The sequence below is a fragment of the Hydractinia symbiolongicarpus genome, chromosome 7, assembly GCF_029227915.1.
Source record: "Hydractinia symbiolongicarpus strain clone_291-10 chromosome 7, HSymV2.1, whole genome shotgun sequence".
Classification (NCBI taxonomy): domain Eukaryota; kingdom Metazoa; phylum Cnidaria; class Hydrozoa; order Anthoathecata; family Hydractiniidae; genus Hydractinia; species Hydractinia symbiolongicarpus.
This window is the reverse complement of record NC_079881.1, coordinates 21,714,208-21,726,600: the sequence shown is the minus strand read 5'-3', so window position 1 is coordinate 21,726,600 and position 12,393 is coordinate 21,714,208. Positions and strand designations below refer to the sequence as shown.

General features: G+C 48.8%; 23 non-coding genes across 23 annotated transcripts; all 23 read right to left on the bottom strand.

The window, feature by feature from the left end:
* Positions 1-308: 308 nt before the first annotated feature.
* LOC130649990 (U4 spliceosomal RNA) lies at positions 309-447 on the bottom strand. Its single transcript, XR_008983399.1, has one exon. It is a non-coding gene; the product is annotated as a U4 spliceosomal RNA (small nuclear RNA).
* A 395-nt stretch (positions 448-842) lies between these two features.
* On the bottom strand, positions 843-981 carry LOC130650354 (U4 spliceosomal RNA). The gene has a single exon (XR_008983746.1). It is a non-coding gene; the product is annotated as a U4 spliceosomal RNA (small nuclear RNA).
* A 395-nt stretch (positions 982-1,376) lies between these two features.
* On the bottom strand, positions 1,377-1,515 carry LOC130649956 (U4 spliceosomal RNA). Its single transcript, XR_008983367.1, has one exon. It is a non-coding gene; the product is annotated as a U4 spliceosomal RNA (small nuclear RNA).
* Positions 1,516-1,910: 395 nt separating this feature from the next.
* LOC130650353 (U4 spliceosomal RNA) lies at positions 1,911-2,049 on the bottom strand. Its single transcript, XR_008983745.1, has one exon. It is a non-coding gene; the product is annotated as a U4 spliceosomal RNA (small nuclear RNA).
* Positions 2,050-2,444: 395 nt separating this feature from the next.
* LOC130649843 (U4 spliceosomal RNA) lies at positions 2,445-2,583 on the bottom strand. The gene has a single exon (XR_008983259.1). It is a non-coding gene; the product is annotated as a U4 spliceosomal RNA (small nuclear RNA).
* Positions 2,584-2,978: 395 nt separating this feature from the next.
* On the bottom strand, positions 2,979-3,117 carry LOC130650352 (U4 spliceosomal RNA). Its single transcript, XR_008983744.1, has one exon. It is a non-coding gene; the product is annotated as a U4 spliceosomal RNA (small nuclear RNA).
* A 395-nt stretch (positions 3,118-3,512) lies between these two features.
* LOC130649838 (U4 spliceosomal RNA) lies at positions 3,513-3,651 on the bottom strand. Its single transcript, XR_008983254.1, has one exon. It is a non-coding gene; the product is annotated as a U4 spliceosomal RNA (small nuclear RNA).
* Positions 3,652-4,046: 395 nt separating this feature from the next.
* Positions 4,047-4,185, bottom strand: LOC130650351 (U4 spliceosomal RNA). Its single transcript, XR_008983743.1, has one exon. It is a non-coding gene; the product is annotated as a U4 spliceosomal RNA (small nuclear RNA).
* Positions 4,186-4,580: 395 nt separating this feature from the next.
* Positions 4,581-4,719, bottom strand: LOC130650350 (U4 spliceosomal RNA). Its single transcript, XR_008983742.1, has one exon. It is a non-coding gene; the product is annotated as a U4 spliceosomal RNA (small nuclear RNA).
* A 395-nt stretch (positions 4,720-5,114) lies between these two features.
* On the bottom strand, positions 5,115-5,253 carry LOC130649849 (U4 spliceosomal RNA). Its single transcript, XR_008983265.1, has one exon. It is a non-coding gene; the product is annotated as a U4 spliceosomal RNA (small nuclear RNA).
* Positions 5,254-5,648: 395 nt separating this feature from the next.
* LOC130650347 (U4 spliceosomal RNA) lies at positions 5,649-5,787 on the bottom strand. The gene has a single exon (XR_008983740.1). It is a non-coding gene; the product is annotated as a U4 spliceosomal RNA (small nuclear RNA).
* Positions 5,788-6,182: 395 nt separating this feature from the next.
* Positions 6,183-6,321, bottom strand: LOC130649908 (U4 spliceosomal RNA). The gene has a single exon (XR_008983321.1). It is a non-coding gene; the product is annotated as a U4 spliceosomal RNA (small nuclear RNA).
* A 395-nt stretch (positions 6,322-6,716) lies between these two features.
* On the bottom strand, positions 6,717-6,855 carry LOC130649964 (U4 spliceosomal RNA). Its single transcript, XR_008983374.1, has one exon. It is a non-coding gene; the product is annotated as a U4 spliceosomal RNA (small nuclear RNA).
* Positions 6,856-7,250: 395 nt separating this feature from the next.
* On the bottom strand, positions 7,251-7,389 carry LOC130650346 (U4 spliceosomal RNA). Its single transcript, XR_008983739.1, has one exon. It is a non-coding gene; the product is annotated as a U4 spliceosomal RNA (small nuclear RNA).
* Positions 7,390-7,784: 395 nt separating this feature from the next.
* On the bottom strand, positions 7,785-7,923 carry LOC130649907 (U4 spliceosomal RNA). The gene has a single exon (XR_008983320.1). It is a non-coding gene; the product is annotated as a U4 spliceosomal RNA (small nuclear RNA).
* A 394-nt stretch (positions 7,924-8,317) lies between these two features.
* Positions 8,318-8,457, bottom strand: LOC130649935 (U4 spliceosomal RNA). Its single transcript, XR_008983347.1, has one exon. It is a non-coding gene; the product is annotated as a U4 spliceosomal RNA (small nuclear RNA).
* A 395-nt stretch (positions 8,458-8,852) lies between these two features.
* Positions 8,853-8,991, bottom strand: LOC130650345 (U4 spliceosomal RNA). Its single transcript, XR_008983738.1, has one exon. It is a non-coding gene; the product is annotated as a U4 spliceosomal RNA (small nuclear RNA).
* Positions 8,992-9,386: 395 nt separating this feature from the next.
* LOC130649831 (U4 spliceosomal RNA) lies at positions 9,387-9,525 on the bottom strand. Its single transcript, XR_008983247.1, has one exon. It is a non-coding gene; the product is annotated as a U4 spliceosomal RNA (small nuclear RNA).
* A 395-nt stretch (positions 9,526-9,920) lies between these two features.
* LOC130650344 (U4 spliceosomal RNA) lies at positions 9,921-10,059 on the bottom strand. Its single transcript, XR_008983737.1, has one exon. It is a non-coding gene; the product is annotated as a U4 spliceosomal RNA (small nuclear RNA).
* A 395-nt stretch (positions 10,060-10,454) lies between these two features.
* Positions 10,455-10,593, bottom strand: LOC130650343 (U4 spliceosomal RNA). Its single transcript, XR_008983736.1, has one exon. It is a non-coding gene; the product is annotated as a U4 spliceosomal RNA (small nuclear RNA).
* A 395-nt stretch (positions 10,594-10,988) lies between these two features.
* LOC130650342 (U4 spliceosomal RNA) lies at positions 10,989-11,127 on the bottom strand. The gene has a single exon (XR_008983735.1). It is a non-coding gene; the product is annotated as a U4 spliceosomal RNA (small nuclear RNA).
* Positions 11,128-11,522: 395 nt separating this feature from the next.
* Positions 11,523-11,661, bottom strand: LOC130650341 (U4 spliceosomal RNA). Its single transcript, XR_008983734.1, has one exon. It is a non-coding gene; the product is annotated as a U4 spliceosomal RNA (small nuclear RNA).
* Positions 11,662-12,056: 395 nt separating this feature from the next.
* LOC130650340 (U4 spliceosomal RNA) lies at positions 12,057-12,195 on the bottom strand. Its single transcript, XR_008983733.1, has one exon. It is a non-coding gene; the product is annotated as a U4 spliceosomal RNA (small nuclear RNA).
* Positions 12,196-12,393: the final 198 nt, after the last annotated feature.

Here is a 12,393-nt window from a genome sequence, read left to right as displayed (position 1 = left end):
CCCTTGTGCCACTTAAACAGTTTTCATATTCATAGCCGAACTAAGACAAGTGTCCGTTGTCGTCGTGAGAGTAAGGGCCAGTGCCGCAACGAGCGCTTTGTCTCCACCACTGATTCGCCATTTACACCTAGAATGCCCACCGTCTGCGGAAGTGACCAGTTGCGTTGAAAAGAGGCGATGCATAATGTGTCCTGCTTTACACAAAAGGGTTCTTCTCCATCCGGAAGCGAGCAAACAAGAATTTTTGCGCTTTTCCTGCATTCGACGCAGTCTTCGTGAGCTCAGCAGATTTCTATTTTTAGGCATGGTCCCAGTTAGAACCTCCAAATATTGCAACGCCGGCAATGTTTCACGCCGTCATGCGGAATATTGGGAAAAGTTTTCAATTAGCAATCACCACGCCTCGGTTAAACCTCATTGGCTATGGTAATGCCACTGCGCAAAGCTAACCCAACAAGAACGGCAACCATCGCGTGCTTCTTTAACGTTATCGATTGCTTGTGGTTACGGCATTTTGGTCCCCATCTCGCCTTTCCCTTGTGCCACTTAAACAGTTTTCATATTCATAGCCGAACTAAGACAAGTGTCCGTTGTCGTCGTGAGAGTAAGGGCCAGTGCCGCAACGAGCGCTTTGTCTCCACCACTGATTCGCCATTTACACCTAGAATGCCCACCGTCTGCGGAAGTGACCAGTTGCGTTGAAAAGAGGCGATGCATAATGTGTCCTGCTTTACACGAAAGGGTTCTTCTCCATCCGGAAGCGAGCAAACAAGAATTTTTGCGCTTTTCTTGCATTCGACGCAGTCTTCGTGAGCTCAGCAGATTTCTATTTTTAGGCATGGTCCCAGTGGGAACCTCCAAATATTGCAACGCCGGCGATGTTTCACGCCGTCATGCGGGATATTGGGAAAAGTTTTCAATTAGCAATCACCACGCCTCGGTTAAACCTCATTGGCTATGGTAATGCCACTGCGCAAAGCTAACCCAACAAGAGCGGCAACCATCGCGTGCTTCTTTAACGTTATCGATTGCTTGTGGTTACGGCATTTTGGTCCCCATCTCGCCTTTCCCTTGTGCCACTTAAACAGTTTTCATATTCATAGCCGAACTAAGACAAGTGTCCGTTGTCGTCGTGAGAGTAAGGGCCAGTGCCGCAACGAGCGCTTTGTCTCCACCACTGATTCGCCATTTACACCTAGAATGCCCACCGTCTGCGGAAGTGACCAGTTGCGTTGAAAAGAGGCGATGCATAATGTGTCCTGCTTTACACGAAAGGGTTCTTCTCCATCCGGAAGCGAGCAAACAAGAATTTTTGCGCTTTTCTTGCATTCGACGCAGTCTTCGTGAGCTCAGCAGATTTCTATTTTTAGGCATGGTCCCAGTGGGAACCTCCAAATATTGCAACGCCGGCGATGTTTCACGCCGTCATGCGGGATATTGGGAAAAGTTTTCAATTAGCAATCACCACGCCTCGGTTAAACCTCATTGGCTATGGTAATGCTACTGCGCAAAGCTAACCCAACAAGAGCGGCAACCATCGCGTGCTTCTTTAACGTTATCGATTGCTTGTGGTGACGGCATTTTGGTCCCCATCTCGCCTTTCCCTTGTGCTACTTAAACAGATTTCATATTCATAGCCGAACTAAGACAAGTGTCCGTTGTCGTCGTGAGAGTAAGGGCCAGTGCCGCAACGAGCGCTTTGTCTCCACCACTGATTCGCCATTTACACCTAGAATGCCCACCGTCTGCGGAAGTGACCAGTTGCGTTGAAAAGAGGCGATGCATAATGTGTCCTGCTTTACACGAAAGGGTTCTTCTCCATCCGGAAGCGAGCAAACAAGAATTTTTGCGCTTTTCTTGCATTCGACACAGTCTTCGTGAGCTCAGCAGATTTCCATTTTTAGGCATGGTCCCAGTGGGAACCTCCAAATATTGCAACGCCGGCGATGTTTCACGCCGTCATGCGGGATATTGGGAAAAGTTTTCAATTAGCAATCACCACGCCTCGGTTAAACCTCATTGGCTATGGTAATGCCACTGCGCAAAGCTAACCCAACAAGAGCGGCAACCATCGCGTGCTTCTTTAACGTTATCGATTGCTTGTGGTTACGGCATTTTGGTCCCCATCTCGCCTTTCCCTTGTGCCACTTAAACAGTTTTCATATTCATAGCCGAACTAAGACAAGTGTCCGTTGTCGTCGTGAGAGTAAGGGCCAGTGCCGCAACGAGCGCTTTGTCTCCACCACTGATTCGCCATTTACACCTAGAATGCCCACCGTCTGCGGAAGTGACCAGTTGCGTTGAAAAGAGGCGATGCATAATGTGTCCTGCTTTACACGAAAGGGTTCTTCTCCATCCGGAAGCGAGCAAACAAGAATTTTTGCGCTTTTCTTGCATTCGACACAGTCTTCGTGAGCTCAGCAGATTTCCATTTTTAGGCATGGTCCCAGTGGGAACCTCCAAATATTGCAACGCCGGCGATGTTCCACGCCGTCATGCGGGATATTGGGAAAAGTTTTCAATTAGCAATCACCACGCCTCGGTTAAACCTCATTGGCTATGGTAATGCCACTGCGCAAAGCTAACCCAACAAGAGCGGCAACCATCGCGTGCTTCTTTAACGTTATCGATTGCTTGTGGTTACGGCATTTTGGTCCCCATCTCGCCTTTCCCTTGTGCCACTTAAACAGTTTTCATATTCATAGCCGAACTAAGACAAGTGTCCGTTGTCGTCGTGAGAGTAAGGGCCAGTGCCGCAACGAGCGCTTTGTCTCCACCACTGATTCGCCATTTACACCTAGAATGCCCACCGTCTGCGGAAGTGACCAGTTGCGTTGAAAAGAGGCGATGCATAATGTGTCCCGCTTTACACGAAAGGGTTCTTCTCCATCCGGAAGCGAGCAAACAAGAATTTTTGCGCTTTTCTTGCATTCGACGCAGTCTTCGTGAGCTCAGCAGATTTCTATTTTTAGGCATGGTCCCAGTGGGAACCTCCAAATATTGCAACGCCGGCGATGTTTCACGCCGTCATGCGGGATATTGGGAAAAGTTTTCAATTAGCAATCACCACGCCTCGGTTAAACCTCATTGGCTATGGTAATGCCACTGCGCAAAGCTAACCCAACAAGAGCGGCAACCATCGCGTGCTTCTTTAACGTTATCGATTGCTTGTGGTTACGGCATTTTGGTCCCCATCTCGCCTTTCCCTTGTGCCACTTAAACAGTTTTCATATTCATAGCCGAACTAAGACAAGTGTCCGTTGTCGTCGTGAGAGTAAGGGCCAGTGCCGCAACGAGCGCTTTGTCTCCACCACTGATTCGCCATTTACACCTAGAATGCTCACCGTCTGCGGAAGTGACCAGTTGCGTTGAAAAGAGGCGATGCATAATGTGTCCTGCTTTACACGAAAGGGTTCTTCTCCATCCGGAAGCGAGCAAACAAGAATTTTTGCGCTTTTCTTGCATTCGACGCAGTCTTCGTGAGCTCAGCAGATTTCCATTTTTAGGCATGGTCCCAGTGGGAACCTCCAAATATTGCAACGCCGGCGATGTTTCACGCCGTCATGCGGGATATTGGAAAAAGTTTTCAATTAGCAATCACCACGCCTCGGTTAAACCTCATTGGCTATGGTAATGCCACTGCGCAAAGCTAACCCAACAAGAGCGGCAACCATCGCGTGCTTCTTTAACGTTATCGATTGCTTGTGGTTACGGCATTTTGGTCCCCATCTCGCCTTTCCCTTGTGCCACTTAAACAGTTTTCATATTCATAGCCGAACTAAGACAAGTGTCCGTTGTCGTCGTGAGAGTAAGGGCCAGTGCCGCAACGAGCGCTTTGTCTCCACCACTGATTCGCCATTTACACCTAGAATGCCCACCGTCTGCGGAAGTGACCAGTTGCGTTGAAAAGAGGCGATGCATAATGTGTCCTGCTTTACACGAAAGGGTTCTTCTCCATCCGGAAGCGAGCAAACAAGAATTTTTGCGCTTTTCTTGCATTCGACGCAGTCTTCGTGAGCTCAGCAGATTTCTATTTTTAGGCATGGTCCCAGTGGGAACCTCCAAATATTGCAACGCCGGCGATGTTTCACGCCGTCATGCGGGATATTGGGAAAAGTTTTCAATTAGCAATCACCACGCCTCGGTTAAACCTCATTGGCTATGGTAATGCCACTGCGCAAAGCTAACCCAACAAGAGCGGCAACCATCGCGTGCTTCTTTAACGTTATCGATTGCTTGTGGTTACGGCATTTTGGTCCCCATCTCGCCTTTCCCTTGTGCCACTTAAACAGTTTTCATATTCATAGCCGAACTAAGACAAGTGTCCGTTGTCGTCGTGAGAGTAAGGGCCAGTGCCGCAACGAGCGCTTTGTCTCCACCACTGATTCGCCATTTACACCTAGAATGCCCACCGTCTGCGGAAGTGACCAGTTGCGTTGAAAAGAGGCGATGCATAATGTGTCCTGCTTTACACGAAAGGGTTCTTCTCCATCCGGAAGCGAGCAAACAAGAATTTTTGCGCTTTTCTTGCATTCGACGCAGTCTTCGTGAGCTCAGCAGATTTCCATTTTTAGGCATGGTCCCAGTGGGAACCTCCAAATATTGCAACGCCGGCGATGTTTCACGCCGTCATGCGGGATATTGGGAAAAGTTTTCAATTAGCAATCACCACGCCTCGGTTAAACCTCATTGGCTATGGTAATGCCACTGCGCAAAGCTAACCCAACAAGAGCGGCAACCATCGCGTGCTTCTTTAACGTTATCGATTGCTTGTGGTTACGGCATTTTGGTCCCCATCTCGCCTTTCCCTTGTGCCACTTAAACAGTTTTCATATTCATAGCCGAACTAAGACAAGTGTCCGTTGTCGTCGTGAGAGTAAGGGCCAGTGCCGCAACGAGCGCTTTGTCTCCACCACTGATTCGCCATTTACACCTAGAATGCCCACCGTCTGCGGAAGTGACCAGTTGCGTTGAAAAGAGGCGATGCATAATGTGTCCTGCTTTACACGAAAGGGTTCTTCTCCATTCGGAAGCGAGCAAACAAGAATTTTTGCGCTTTTCTTGCATTCGACGCAGTCTTCGTGAGCTCAGCAGATTTCTATTTTTAGGCATGGTCCCAGTGGGAACCTCCAAATATTGCAACGCCGGCGATGTTTCACGCCGTCATGCGGGATATTGGGAAGAGTTTTCAATTAGCAATCACCACGCCTCGGTTAAACCTCATTGGCTATGGTAATGCCACTGCGCAAAGCTAACCCAACAAGAACGGCAACCATCGCGTGCTTCTTTAACGTTATCGATTGCTTGTGGTTACGGCATTTTGGTCCCCATCTCGCCTTTCCCTTGTGCCACTTAAACATTTTTCATATTCATAGCCGAACTAAGACAAGTGTCCGTTGTCGTCGTGAGAGTAAGGGCCAGTGCCGCAACGAGCGCTTTGTCTCCACCACTGATTCGTCATTTACACCTAGAATGCCCACCGTCTGCGGAAGTGACCAGTTGCGTTGAAAAGAGGCGATGCATAATGTGTCCTGCTTTACACGAAAGGGTTCTTCTCCATCCGGAAGCGAGCAAACAAGAATTTTTGCGCTTTTCTTGCATTCGACGCAGTCTTCGTGAGCTCAGCAGATTTCTATTTTTAGGCATGGTCCCAGTGGGAACCTCCAAATATTGCAACGCCGGCGATGTTTCACGCCGTCATGCGGGATATTGGGAAAAGTTTTCAATTAGCAATCACCACGCCTCGGTTAAACCTCATTGGCTATGGTAATGCCACTGCGCAAAGCTAACCCAACAAGAACGGCAACCATCGCGTGCTTCTTTAACGTTATCGATTGCTTGTGGTTACGGCATTTTGGTCCCCATCTCGCCTTTCCCTTGTGCCACTTAAACAGTTTTCATATTCATAGCCGAACTAAGACAAGTGTCCGTTGTCGTCGTGAGAGTAAGGGCCAGTGCCGCAACGAGCGCTTTGTCTCCACCACTGATTCGCCATTTACACCTAGAATGCCCACCGTCTGCGGAAGTGACCAGTTGCGTTGAAAAGAGGCGATGCATAATGTGTCCTGCTTTACACGAAAGGGTTCTTCTCCATCCGGAAGCGAGCAAACAAGAATTTTTGCGCTTTTCTTGCATTCGACGCAGTCTTCGTGAGCTCAGCAGATTTCTATTTTTAGGCATGGTCCCAGTGGGTACCTCCAAATATTGCAACGCCGGCGATGTTTCACGCCGTCATGCGGGATATTGGGAAAAGTTTTCAATTAGCAATCACCACGCCTCGGTTAAACCTCATTGGCTATGGTAATGCCACTGCGCAAAGCTAACCCAACAAGAACGGCAACCATCGCGTGCTTCTTTAACGTTATCGATTGCTTGTGGTTACGGCATTTTGGTCCCCATCTCGCCTTTCCCTTGTGCCACTTAAACAGTTTTCATATTCATAGCCGAACTAAGACAAGTGTCCGTTGTCGTCGTGAGAGTAAGGGCCAGTGCCGCAACGAGCGCTTTGTCTCCACCACTGATTCGCCATTTACACCTAGAATGCCCACCGTCTGCGGAAGTGACCAGTTGCGTTGAAAAGAGGCGATGCATAATGTGTCCTGCTTTACACGAAAGGGTTCTTCTCCATCCGGAAGCGAGCAAACAAGAATTTTTGCGCTTTTCTTGCATTCGACGCAGTCTTCGTGAGCTCAGCAGATTTCTATTTTTAGGCATGGTCCAAGTGGGAACCTCCAAATATTGCAACGCCGGCGATGTTTCACGCCGTCATGCGGGATATTGGGAAAAGTTTTCAATTAGCAATCACCACGCCTCGGTTAAACCTCATTGGCTATGGTAATGCCACTGCGCAAAGCTAACCCAACAAGAACGGCAACCATCGCGTGCTTCTTTAACGTTATCGATTGCTTGTGGTTACGGCATTTTGGTCCCCATCTCGCCTTTCCCTTGTGCCACTTAAACAGTTTTCATATTCATAGCCGAACTAAGACAAGTGTCCGTTGTCGTCGTGAGAGTAAGGGCCAGTGCCGCAACGAGCGCTTTGTCTCCACCACTGATTCGCCATTTACACCTAGAATGCCCACCGTCTGCGGAAGCGACCAGTTGCGTCGAAAAGAGGCGATGCATAATGTGTTCTGCTTTACACGAAAGGGTTCTTCTCCATCCGGAAGCGAGCAAACAAGAATTTTTGCGCTTTTCTTGCATTCGACGCAGTCTTCGTGAGCTCAGCAGATTTCTATTTTTAGGCATGGTCCCAGTGGGAACCTCCAAATATTGCAACGCCGGCGATGTTTCACGCCGTCATGCGGGATATTGGGAAAAGTTTTCAATTAGCAATCACCACGCCTCGGTTAAACCTCATTGGCTATGGTAATGCCACTGCGCAAAGCTAACCCAACAAGAGCGGCAACCATCGCGTGCTTCTTTAACGTTATCGATTGCTTGTGGTTACGGCATTTTGGTCCCCATCTCGCCTTTCCCTTGTGCCACTTAAACAGTTTTCATATTCATAGCCGAACTAAGACAAGTGTCCGTTGTCGTCGTGAGAGTAAGGGCCAGTGCCGCAACGAGCGCTTTGTCTCCACCACTGATTCGCCATTTACACCTAGAATGCCCACCGTCTGCGGAAGTGACCAGTTGCGTTGAAAAGAGGCGATGCATAATGTGTCCTGCTTTACACGAAAGGGTTCTTCTCCATCCGGAAGCGAGCAAACAAGAATTTTTGCGCTTTTCTTGCATTCGACGCAGTCTTCGTGAGCTCAGCAGATTTCTATTTTTAGGCATGGTCCCAGTGGGTACCTCCAAATATTGCAACGCCGGCGATGTTTCACGCCGTCATGCGGGATATTGGGAAAAGTTTTCAATTAGCAATCACCACGCCTCGGTTAAACCTCATTGGCTATGGTAATGCCACTGCGCAAAGCTAACCCAACAAGAACGGCAACCATCGCGTGCTTCTTTAACGTTATCGATTGCTTGTGGTTACGGCATTTCGGTCCCCATCTCGCCTTTCCCTTGTGCCACTTAAACAGTTTTCATATTCATAGCCGAACTAAGACAAGTGTCCGTTGTCGTCGTGAGAGTAAGGGCCAGTGCCGCAACGAGCGCATTGTCTCCACCACTGATTCGCCATTCACACCTAGAATGCCCACCGTCTGCGGAAGTGACCAGTTGCGTTGAAAAGAGGCGATGCATAATGTGTCCTGCTTTACACGAAAGGGTTCTTCTCCATCCGGAAGCGAGCAAACAAGAATTTTTGCGCTTTTCTTGCATTCGACGCAGTCTTCGTGAGCTCAGCAGATTTCTATTTTTAGGCATGCTCCAAGTGGGAACCTCCAAATATTGCAACGCCGGCGATGTTTCACGCCGTCATGCGGGATATTGGGAAAAGTTTTCAATTAGCAATCACCACGCCTCGGTTAAACCTCATTGGCTATGGTAATGCCACTGCGCAAAGCTAACCCAACAAGAACGGCAACCATCGCGTGCTTCTTTAACGTTATCGATTGCTTGTGGTTACGGCATTTTGGTCCCCATCTCGCCTTTCCCTTGTGCCACTTAAACAGTTTTCATATTCATAGCCGAACTAAGACAAGTGTCCGTTGTCGTCGTGAGAGTAAGGGCCAGTGCCGCAACGAGCGCTTTGTCTCCACCACTGATTCGCCATTTACACCTAGAATGCCCACCGTCTGCGGAAGCGACCAGTTGCGTCGAAAAGAGGCGATGCATAATGTGTTCTGCTTTACACGAAAGGGTTCTTCTCCATCCGGAAGCGAGCAAACAAGAATTTTTGCGCTTTTCTTGCATTCGACGCAGTCTTCGTGAGCTCAGCAGATTTCTATTTTTAGGCATGGTCCCAGTGGGAACCTCCAAATATTGCAACGCCGGCGATGTTTCACGCCGTCATGCGGGATATTGGGAAAAGTTTTCAATTAGCAATCACCACGCCTCGGTTAAACCTCATTGGCTATGGTAATGCCACTGCGCAAAGCTAACCCAACAAGAGCGGCAACCATCGCGTGCTTCTTTAACGTTATCGATTGCTTGTGGTTACGGCATTTTGGTCCCCATCTCGCCTTTCCCTTGTGCCACTTAAACAGTTTTCATATTCATAGCCGAACTAAGACAAGTGTCCGTTGTCGTCGTGAGAGTAAGGGCCAGTGCCGCAACGAGCGCTTTGTCTCCACCACTGATTCGCCATTTACACCTAGAATGCCCACCGTCTGCGGAAGTGACCAGTTGCGTTGAAAAGAGGCGATGCATAATGTGTCCTGCTTTACACGAAAGGGTTCTTCTCCATCCGGAAGCGAGCAAACAAGAATTTTTGCGCTTTTCTTGCATTCGACGCAGTCTTCGTGAGCTCAGCAGATTTCCATTTTTAGGCATGGTCCCAGTGGGAAGCTCCAAATATTGCAACGCCGGCGATGTTTCACGCCGTCATGCGGGATATTGGGAAAAGTTTTCAATTAGCAATCACCACGCCTCGGTTAAACCTCATTGGCTATGGTAATGCCACTGCGCAAAGCTAACCCAACAAGAGCGGCAACCATCGCGTGCTTCTTTAACGTTATCGATTGCTTGTGGTTACGGCATTTTGGTCCCCATCTCGCCTTTCCCTTGTGCCACTTAAACAGTTTTCATATTCATAGCCGAACTAAGACAAGTGTCCGTTGTCGTCGTGAGAGTAAGGGCCAGTGCCGCAACGAGCGCTTTGTCTCCACCACTGATTCGCCATTTACACCTAGAATGCCCACCGTCTGCGGAAGTGACCAGTTGCGTTGAAAAGAGGCGATGCATAATGTGTCCTGCTTTACACGAAAGGGTTCTTCTCCATTCGGAAGCGAGCAAACAAGAATTTTTGCGCTTTTCTTGCATTCGACGCAGTCTTCGTGAGCTCAGCAGATTTCTATTTTTAGGCATGGTCCCAGTGGGAACCTCCAAATATTGCAACGCCGGCGATGTTTCACGCCGTCATGCGGGATATTGGGAAAAGTTTTCAATTAGCAATCACCACGCCTCGGTTAAACCTCATTGGCTATGGTAATGCCACTGCGCAAAGCTAACCCAACAAGAACGGCAACCATCGCGTGCTTCTTTAACGTTATCGATTGCTTGTGGTTACGGCATTTTGGTCCCCATCTCGCCTTTCCCTTGTGCCACTTAAACAGTTTTCATATTCATAGCCGAACTAAGACAAGTGTCCGTTGTCGTCGTGAGAGTAAGGGCCAGTGCCGCAACGAGCGCTTTGTCTCCACCACTGATTCGTCATTTACACCTAGAATGCCCACCGTCTGCGGAAGTGACCAGTTGCGTTGAAAAGAGGCGATGCATAATGTGTCCTGCTTTACACGAAAGGGTTCTTCTCCATCCGGAAGCGAGCAAACAAGAATTTTTGCGCTTTTCTTGCATTCGACGCAGTCTTCGTGAGCTCAGCAGATTTCTATTTTTAGGCATGGTCCCAGTGGGAACCTCCAAATATTGCAACGCCGGCGATGTTTCACGCCGTCATGCGGGATATTGGGAAAAGTTTTCAATTAGCAATCACCACGCCTCGGTTAAACCTCATTGGCTATGGTAATGCCACTGCGCAAAGCTAACCCAACAAGAACGGCAACCATCGCGTGCTTCTTTAACGTTATCGATTGCTTGTGGTTACGGCATTTTGGTCCCCATCTCGCCTTTCCCTTGTGCCACTTAAACAGTTTTCATATTCATAGCCGAACTAAGACAAGTGTCCGTTGTCGTCGTGAGAGTAAGGGCCAGTGCCGCAACGAGCGCTTTGTCTCCACCACTGATTCGCCATTTACACCTAGAATGCCCACCGTCTGCGGAAGTGACCAGTTGCGTTGAAAAGAGGCGATGCATAATGTGTCCTGCTTTACACGAAAGGGTTCTTCTCCATCCGGAAGCGAGCAAACAAGAATTTTTGCGCTTTTCTTGCATTCGACGCAGTCTTCGTGAGCTCAGCAGATTTCTATTTTTAGGCATGGTCCCAGTGGGAACCTCCAAATATTGCAACGCCGGCGATGTTTCACGCCGTCATGCGGGATATTGGGAAAAGTTTTCAATTAGCAATCACCACGCCTCGGTTAAACCTCATTGGCTATGGTAATGCCACTGCGCAAAGCTAACCCAACAAGAGCGGCAACCATCGCGTGCTTCTTTAACGTTATCGATTGCTTGTAGTTACGGCATTTTGGTCCCCATCTCGCCTTTCCCTTGTGCCACTTAAACAGTTTTCATATTCATAGCCGAACTAAGACAAGTGTCCGTTGTCGTCGTGAGAGTAAGGGCCAGTGCCGCAACGAGCGCTTTGTCTCCACCACTGATTCGTCATTTACACCTAGAATGCCCACCGTCTGCGGAAGTGACCAGTTGCGTTGAAAAGAGGCGATGCATAATGTGTCCTGCTTTACACGAAAGGGTTCTTCTCCATCCGGAAGCGAGCAAACAAGAATTTTTGCGCTTTTCTTGCATTCGACGCAGTCTTCGTGAGCTCAGCAGATTTCTATTTTTAGGCATGGTCCCAGTGGGAACCTCCAAATATTGCAACGCCGGCGATGTTTCACGCCGTCATGCGGGATATTGGGAAAAGTTTTCAATTAGCAATCACCACGCCTCGGTTAAACCTCATTGGCTATGGTAATGCCACTGCGCAAAGCTAACCCAACAAGAACGGCAACCATCGCGTGCTTCTTTAACGTTATCGATTGCTTGTGGTTACGGCATTTTGGTCCCCATCTCGCCTTTCCCTTGTGCCACTTAAACAGTTTTCATATTCATAGCCGAACTAAGACAAGTGTCCGTTGTCGTCGTGAGAGTAAGGGCCAGTGCCGCAACGAGCGCTTTGTCTCCACCACTGATTCGCCATTTACACCTAGAATGCCCACCGTCTGCGGAAGTGACCAGTTGCGTTGAAAAGAGGCGATGCATAATGTGTCATGCTTTACACGAAAGGGTTCTTCTCCATCCGGAAGCGAGCAAACAAGAATTTTTGCGCTTTTCTTGCATTCGACGCAGTCTTCGTGAGCTCAGCAGATTTCTATTTTTAGGCATGGTCCCAGTGGGAACCTCCAAATATTGCAACGCCGGCGATGTTTCACGCCGTCATGCGGGATATTGGGAAAAGTTTTCAATTAGCAATCACCACGCCTCGGTTAAACCTCATTGGCTATGGTAATGCCACTGCGCAAAGCTAACCCAACAAGAGCGGCAACCATCGCGTGCTTCTTTAACGTTATCGATTGCTTGTGGTTACGGCATTTTGGTCCCCATCTCGCCTTTCCCTTGTGCCACTTAAACAGTTTTCATATTCATAGCCGAACTAAGACAAGTGTCCGTTGTCGTCGTGAGAGTAAGGGCCAGTGCCGCAACGAGCGCTTTGTCTCCACCACT